Source organism: Phaethon lepturus, unplaced genomic scaffold (genome assembly GCF_000687285.1).
Source record: "Phaethon lepturus isolate BGI_N335 unplaced genomic scaffold, ASM68728v1 scaffold21332, whole genome shotgun sequence".
Taxonomy (NCBI): Eukaryota; Metazoa; Chordata; class Aves; order Phaethontiformes; family Phaethontidae; genus Phaethon; species Phaethon lepturus.
Window position 1 is genome coordinate 16160 of NW_010524448.1, and position 9038 is coordinate 25197.

Here is a 9038-nt window from a genome sequence, read left to right on the forward strand (position 1 = left end):
GCCCATGTTGCAGAGTGACCATCCTGCAGCGCTGCTGTGTGCTCTTGGATGGGCACAGCCTCCCTCGGTCTGCTTTCCCACCTAGCATAGCAAGACTGTCTAGCTTATAAGAACTCCTCACAAATAATCAATACTCATAGTGGTCCTGTAAGTTAATTATTATTAATATCATAATGATGGTGGTGATGCTGGTGTCTACCTTGTGTTTGGAAACTGAGAACAGCAGCTAGAAGAGGTTGATCCTGAAATGGCTTCTCAGAGAAATGAAGGTATCTTTTCATCTATATCTGCTTCAGTTGTTTTCAAGCTTCTAGAGAAACACTGATGCTCCCCGAGCTGCCCCTTGTTTGGTAAGTGCTTTGCAGTGTGGCAAAGCACCCCGCTCCTGAAAACGAACAGGCAGTTAATTTGTGAATGGGTTGACTTGCATACCTAATCTCCTTTCACACCTCCTGTTTGCAGCTGATGTTAGTGTGTATTAAAACATGAAGCTTTCCCTGTGTTATGCTGAGAGAGAGAAAGTGTGTGTGCGAAAGGGGAGAAGGAAGGTAAGGGCTTTTAAGTAAAAATATGGTGATGGATGGCATTTAAATACCTGTACTTTGACAGAAATTGGTGATGTGATTCAGAGCCTATCAATTAGTATGAAGGACTTGGAGAGGAAATTGTTGCAACTGAAAGCACTTTAGGAGGCTCTGGAACTCATCTGTATCTAGCTGGAGCAATGGGGACAAGCATTAAGACATGCTTCTGCTGAAATAAGATGTGCGTGGTCATTTCTGAAGGCTTACTTTGAATATTTGTAGGCAGTAACATTGTTAGTTTTGTCTTATAAGGCAAATTAGTTATTGTTTTCTGCAGGGAGGAGGAAGTAAAGCAAAAACACATGTTCCCCTTTCCCTTCCAGGTGCTTTTGTTCCCCCTGTAACTGTGGCCATGGCCACACAAGTTGTCGTTTTGGCAGGTGACTTTGGGAGCAGTAGCAAGTGGGTCAGGGCAGGGCAGGTAGGTGGAAATAAGTAGATGATAAGCAAGGGACTGGGACACTGTGCCGATCAGTTAAGAAAGATAAATTAAATTTTCGTGGGGGTGGAAAACCAGATAAATAATCTGTCCTTTGTGAGGACGGATAGCCATAGTAGTCTTTTGGTAGCAAAGCAAAAGGCAGAGGATTTTATTTACTTCCAGCTTTACAGGAGCAGGGCTTGTTTCACAGCAGTTACATGGAAAAGAGGGCATTGAGTTGGTCAGGATACCTGTCAGCGACAGAAACGATGGGTTGTTTTCTTGTGTTCTCCTTTCATTTGTCCCTCTGTTAATGTGTGGCCTTGTTGTCTTACGTCTATGCAAGCTTTTTGTATTAGGGATCATCATTTTTCTGTTTGCAAAAAACAAATAAAAGGCAGGGGGGTGGTGGTGTCTGATGGGAACTTATACCTACAGAGATTAATTGCTACAATAATGAACAGGCCTTTCAAGTTTGCCATGAAACTTAGATTTCTAAATACTTTTTGTGTGTGATTGAATTTTATTCTGGATTTGGAGCCTGTTTTTTTTCCTGTTTTGGGGATTTTCTGCACAACCATGCGGTTTTGAAGAGTTTAGTCTTGAAAGAATTCAGTGACTGCAGCAATAGTTGTTTTAAGGAGAGTGCCAAATATCGCAAGGGTAAACCAACGCATAGGAGATGGCAGTTCTTAAATCTTACTTCTTAAAACGTTAGGGCTGATTCTGTGTTTCTTTAAAAAGGTGCAGCATGAGGCAGAGTGTGTGCTGTTGTCAGATGGGGAGCTAAAACAAGACAAATGTCTGCTGGTGACTCCAAAAAGATTTGCCTTCTGTGAAGCTTCTGCTTTCCTTGCTGAAGTAGGGAGAAGGTTTCTCAAGACTCCATCTACTTTTATTAACCTCCTTCCTTCAGTCCTACTTTCAAGATCTTAATCTTTACCCTGAATTGAAACGTTTCCCTAAAACTTGCTGTAAAAATCAGTTCTTTAAAATTATATACGCATAAGGTTTATTAGAGAGTATGTAGTAAGGAGTCAAGAAATCTTGCGTATATTTTTAAATAGTTCTTGCAGTATGACTGCCATTAGGTTTAGGCTGTTTTGTTGATGCTGTTGCTGCACCACAGCAGAGGTCTCACCCCAGCTGCGTACGTGAAGGGTGTAAATATCAGAACTAGCAATTTTATTTTCTTTGCATTTGAATGAAGCACACAAAAAAAAGGCATCTGATCTGACAAGCAAACCTGATGATGGCTGTAGGAAAACACTTTTTTGTTCATGTGTTCAAAGCAATTTCTGCAGTTTTTCTCCACTTCTCTACTGCACAGTTTAGCTGAATGGAGATGTATTATGCCTCTAGCACTCAGCAGGATCGTTATGTCTATAGATGTTTTATGCAGTCATTTCTTTTTGCAGTATCCTAGGGTGGTGTTCCTGGCGTGAATATTTTCTTTCTCCTTGCCCCCAAAAGTGGCATTGATAGCAATATAAAAACTAGGAAATTACACAAAAAAGAAGGTAAGAGTAGAATGGAGTATGTCTGCATTTAACAAATGCCTTCATCATTTCTCACATCTGCATCTTCTAACATCTAAGATCTTCTGTTGTCCTTGAATATCTGCTGTCTTCCTCTGGGCCCTTAAGAGCATCAGAAGATAGGGAACAGCAGTTTGTGACCCCACCAACAAGGAAATTAATTGTTCTCTGAAATTCCAGGTCATTTAGAAGTAATTGCAAGAGAATTCTCTCAGTCTCTGCCATTTCAGATATCGAATCGTATTTTCTTACCTGTAGCAGGCACTTAATAGGAATGCAGCTAAGTAAAGAAAGAAATTTGAAGTCAGTTCAAGATTGGATAGGGTTATGTGTGTATTTTTAAATAGTGGTCATATAAAAGTCAAGCTGCTGATTGTGTTTCTGAACACAGAGAAAACCTACAATATTTGTGTTCTGTTTTAGTGTGCATGGAGCAGTTCTGATTCCTCAGTCAGCTTCATCACAAAATGGGAGCAAAATGAGCAGGAGACAAAACCAAATCCATTGCATGGTATTTGAGTTGGCATGAAAGGCAAGTTTCTTAATTGAGGAAGGAGCAATCCAGATATTCCAGCAGCAGAAAAAAGAAGTTAAACTGATTTAGGGCATGATTTTCTCTGAATATGTCTATCTTATCAGTCCTGGTAAATACAGCATTTTAGGATTTGCTTATACTTTCATGTGGAAGTCTCTTTTGTTTTAAACAGTGCATTGAGAAAAGGACAGATGGTAACTCTAAAAAAACTCAACTTCTGTAGTGAATAAATGGGTGACTATGATCCTTCTTGCTATTAGGAGTGGTATGTATTAGGAGGCTGCTAACTTTCCATGTGTTCGCTACAAGTTTTAGATTTTATGCAGCACAGCAATGGAGGTATCAAAAAGCAGTAGATACGTGATAGGCCCTTCTCCAACTATTTTTGTTCTCTGTCCAACTTTTCAAGAACAACCAGCTATGTGACAGCTCCTCAAAATTGCATCAATTGCCTTGCGGATCACCAGGTGCCTTCTAAGCATGCCTGGGGTATTTCAAGCGAGGTGTTAATAAGACTCATTTCCTAGGCAGATTGGTGTTCCAGACTTATATATGCATTAGCACAAATAATTTTCCCCTCAGTAACTTCTAGGGGTTTTATACATTTTTGATCCTTATGAAATTTAAGTCTGTGGTTGGGGACTGCAGGAGGCTGATGAAGAAGTATGAACAAGACTTTCAAGGTGATCTACTTATGAGTTTTTGTTCCTTATTCATTTCCATTGTTGTAATGAACAGGTGGCTAGTGTAGTGAGCAGGAGGAGCACAAAGAGCAGTTTTTCATATTTCTAAGAAATGCATGGCAGGTACAGAAAGTCTACTGGTTTATTTCCTTTCCCAAACCACTTGCATTTGGTCCTTCCTCACTTCCACTTTCTCTTATGTGCCGAACCAGGCAGAGCACAGCGAGAGTACAGCTTTGCAGTGCACAAATCTCTTTCACCTTGCCACAGAGAGAGGAAGAAATTGGGCAACATAGATGGAATTCTTTTTTGTGTGATTTCCTTCCTCTCATTGCTGCTGTCATGAACATGTGAAAATTACCTCTAGCAAAACACTTAAGATGAGATATAATCTGCCAAGGGAATTTGGGCGTACAGTACCTGCTTAAAATAACAATAAATTAGACAATTGGATGCCATATTCTCAGTGCAGCTTTAAAAGTATTTGGCTTGAAGTATAATTACAAATAAGATTTAAATGATGCCATTTATTTATACAAGCTTGCTATGAGTCATGAATTGCATCTTTCTAAATTAATGAAAAGATCAATTTTCTCTTCTTTCCATTTCCATCATCCCCAATACCTTGTGGGGAATAGCTTACGGAGTCAATGACTTCTGGGACCCCATGTGAAAACCATTCCTATACGGAGGTTGGTGAGGAATGCTGCGGCTCCCTCGGTAAAGTGCGTACCTCCTGGGAACACCTGGCGTGCCTGTTCAGACCTGCACAGAGCTATCTGCTGCTGTTTGGGTGGCATTCATGTCTGGCTCTTGGACTGACTTGAAAGCGCCCTCACTAGCTTGGCACTTGCCTGGTTGAAAATGAAGTTCTTTGTGCTATGGTAGCTCACATACCTATCTTGTCAGGTCCTTGTGGATTTACCTACCATCTATATATGCTAAAACACGTTCAGCGGTGAGCTATATCTGTACTATGGTGTGTTCTGCACTTGTATCCAGACCAAACTTCTCTTAGTTCAGCACTGAGGGATTACACGAGCGGTGGTCAGCAGGTGCTCTACAGCCCAGCTTCCCGGCAAGTATCTTGCACACCATGTGGTTCTTGGAGTCAAGCATGATTCCAGCCAGTGTCATGAGCAGAAGGAATAAAGGCTTTCGGGCATGGCATACTTCTACAAGATCTCAAGTCTGCTCTCCGCTTGCAACAGGTATATACCGCACAGCAGAATGCTTGACAAGGAGTTTCTTTTATCTGAGAATCACTTTATGTGATAGCACCGATTTTGGTCCTGAGACTTTGCAGCACTTCCTGAATCCTCATTTACTTGAAATTTACTGACTGCACAGGGACTTTATAGTACTTTTGTGAGTTACTTTCAATAATCAGACAGCACTGAAGTTTGGGTTTTTTTTCCCCTTTTGCCTCAGACTGGCACTGCTTTTTTTTTATTTCATCCCCTTTATATTATGTTGGGTTCTAATGAGCATACATCTAAGATGCTTTATTTTCTGCTCAACATCTAAATCAAGAATAAATGATCAGAAGGATTGACATGTGTCCTAAAAGAAGTACCTTTAATACCAGTGACTGACGTGCAGGACCAAAGAACATGGATTACTGTTCAGATTGAGGACTGGGTTGCCTTTTAATTTTAAAATGGATGTTTTCAGTGCAACAGCTTGTTCACGGGACCCCAACAGGCTATTTCTTCAAAGGGAGCTTTGCATTTTATGTTCTGTACAAATCTAAGCATTTTCTTCCTGACCCCATCTCTTCAGCTGTTTAGATATTTGTATGCAAAAGTAGGGTGTGGGTAGGGAGGGAAAGATAAATACTGTTTTGCTTTTCATACATTGCTGAAATGTGATAGTCCCTTATGTGCAGCACCTGTGTCCAATCTTGATTATCTCTGAAGATTTAACAGTTTTCCGCTTCACATAAAAACATCCTGAGATAAGGAGTAAGAGTTCGGGACTGTCTATCCCAAAAGTGATGTTTTATTGGCCAGCTATGAAACTTCAAGTTATTAAATGCCATTGCAAGAAATTTAGCAAGGTTCATTTTTCACCAGAGTTGTGTGGTGTTTTATCTTACTAGAAGACTGACAGTGTTGACTAACAGAAGAGAGAGTTGTAACTGATATGGGAGGATGCTCACATTTCCAAGTTTATAGATAGAGTGGAGTAATAGTGCTGGCTTGCTTCTGTATAGAGAGGAAAAGCCTCTGTGGCTGTCTTTAGGTCTATAATGCATCGAGGTGTTCTGAAGCAGGAAAGTCACTGGAATAAAATGTGGCCACTATGACCAAAATAAAGAACTTTAGCAATTCTAATAAAGGAAGACACGAATTGCAATGGAAGCAGTTTCTTTTAAATAGAGGGCACTTCGTAAGTCAGTCTCCCTACATTATACTTTATTTCCCTCACCCTTTACTCTCGTAATCCGTTGGTCAGTTTTGGCCGTACGTGAAGAAGGAAGACTTCTCAAAGATACAGTGCTGCTAGAGGGTTCATAGAAATTTGGAGCCAGGGAAATGAGGGAGTCCATGTAACATGAGCTTAACATTTATTAGAAAGAAACCACAAAGGCAAAAGATTTTGAACATCTGCCACCTCTGAAAAAACTTGGAGAATGCTGTTTCAAGACGTAAAGCCGTAGGAAAACAGGGATCATTAGTTACTAAAAAAGATGTGGGCTTCTATGAGCTATGTGCTGTGGTTAACTTGATCTTGTGATTAGCTGTCCTGACTCTGAGGTGCACCTGTCATTAAGGAATTAATGCACATTTCATGAGCAGAAGCTGAATAAATTAGAGCCTTTTACTGTTTGTAGTTGAGGGGGGGAAACCCAAACTCCCTCTTTAGTTAGATGTATTGCAGTGTCTCCTGAAATGAGTGGAGGCGATGTCCTTTTTTCTTCTACTGCGTTGTTAATTATTACAAATGAAAGTGTAGGTGACTTGCTGACAGCAATTAGAAAAAAAATAAATCTGACTCTTGAGAAATGAAGGGCTCAATACCATGCTGTTGTTTTTTTAAAAACACACACCTTTCTGTGCAAGCTGAAGGAAAGGGTTTTCTGTATCCTGGAAAGGATGTACGATTATTAATTTTTTTCCCAGGTTCCTGTACTCATCTATTTTTAAGAAATTAATTCCTGAATGCCCTAAGGAGTAGTTCATGGAATTTGGTATTGCTTTGAAATTCACGCAATGAAGTTAAGATTGTCACCGGATGATGTTGAATTGCAGTATGGTGCCTAACGCTCCTAGCATGCTGCAGGAAGAACTGGGGCTCATCTTTGGCAAAGGAGGAAGCCTGCGCCAGTGGGTAGCAGTCCAGGCTGGGGCTTAGGGAAAAAGTAGGGAGCTGGAGTCTCTTTTTGGGCTGTGCTGCTCAATGAACGTGAGCTCAGATGTATCGCTGCATCTGTCAACTCTGTCCCTTTCCCCATGTTTAAAAGAAGTAATGATACTGACCTAAATGATAACTGCTTAGTCCTTCCTAGCTAAAAAGCTCTGTAGAAATGTTTCTGTTTGCACAAGTCTGTTGTTAAATTCCCAAGTGCTTGTTAATATCATTTCATTGCAACATTTCTCACCGGTGAGTGTGCTCACTATGGTGTGTTTATCCACAGGAAATGTTTCCTTTTCTTCAGTCCTAGTCTTTCCTTCAGAGTGGGTGTAATTTTTTGATTCCTTGTTTTGCCTTGCAACAGTTAAAACAGAGGCAGGCCTGTGAGCTTTGTCATATCACAGACGCTAGTTACTGTGAAATCAGACTTTTGATCAAAGGCCTTTATGTTTGCAATAGCAGAGGCTCAGCAGCCTTTATCACCTACCCACAATCTACAAATAAAGTTTGAATGTGGAAAGTGGTTAAAATGGGTCTGCTTTACCAACATAGAAATAAAAGCTGCCCTAAATCAGAGAGCCTCTCTCTTAATAATAGCAACAATGTTCCTGTCTGTTTTTTATTTGGGATGCACATGTCTTTTAATTAATCTTCCTTCTCCTAATTTCCCTTTCATCTGGCGCTCTTTCAAACACTTCACAAGAACATAATAACCAAGCCCTACTGTATCTGTGACACACATGATTATTGTTATTATCTTCATTAGACTAATGCAGACTCTGAAATTCTGAATGATCAAATAACTTACCTAGGGTTAAATAGTCATGTAGTGTCAGAATGGGGAACAGAGCAGTCCTGTCTCAAGCCTGGGTTGAATTCAGGTTTTGCTAATGTGAGTGCGTCATTTAGCAGTATGCATTGCTGTCTATGGACAGCCCTTCTCATAGAGGTCCTGTGGCAATGCAGCCATCAAAACTGTTGCTGTGGAGGGTATTTTAGCCTCAGAAATTGCTACTATTTGCACTGAATAAGACACACTATAAATAAAATGGAGCAAATCCTGTTTCTGCGATGAGGATTTCCTGATACCCCTGTAGTCATCACATGTAGTACGCCAATGACCGCTTCCAATTATAGAGAAGTCCTAGGTGTCATGCTTATTTTAGTGTACTCTATTCTCATCTAAGTACACATTCTCATGCAGGTATAAGGTTTTATACACAAATTATACTGCTCTATCAGCCATGGAGCTATTGTAGAATGTAGTAAATTCTTTAATTAAATCATCTCCTGTGATAACTCCGAGGCTGGTTTCTTTTCTCTTTTCCCTAGTAGTGCTGTGGGTAAGTTCTGGGTTCTTTAACAAGCTTTTGTGTCCCCCACAGACCTTCTCTGAATAGCTGTGTGCCTTACTAAGTAACTGTACTAAGCCACTTGCCTTGTCAGCTAGATGAATTTAAAGACACGTTGTTTACTAATGCATCCATTGACAGTTGCTCATCATGCTTGATTGTTTCCTAGTACAGCATGGCCAGGACCCAAAATGGAATACAAATGCTTGATGCGTTTTTGTGGGAGGTGCACGCACACGCACGTGTGTGTGCGCAGGAGTGTCACATTGCTTTGTGCTCAGGGAAAGATGTTTTCAGTCAGTGGGAGACACTGGGAGTGGGCAATGACAGAAGGGCATTTCCACCTATAAGCAAATTAAAAAATACCTGTGATTAGAGGACTGCATGTAGTAGGATTCTTGCATAGATCAGTGCAGTTGTGGTAGAGTCCCTGACTGAATACAAGAATGAGGAAGGGGAAGGAGGAAGGGTATGTGCACCGAGTGTGGGAAGCTGCTGTACAGATCATAGTGCCCTCCAGATCACTAGGTGGGTGAGGAGACCCAGAAAGTCCTGATTATGGTGCTGT

The 9038-nt window shown here is 40.7% G+C and overlaps 1 protein-coding gene across 1 annotated transcript in view; it reads left to right on the forward strand.

Moving 5' to 3' along the window:
• SPNS2 (spinster homolog 2 (Drosophila)) overlaps window positions 1–9038 on the forward strand; it is a 118383-nt gene that overhangs the window by 16148 nt on the left and 93197 nt on the right. The window lies entirely within an intron of this gene.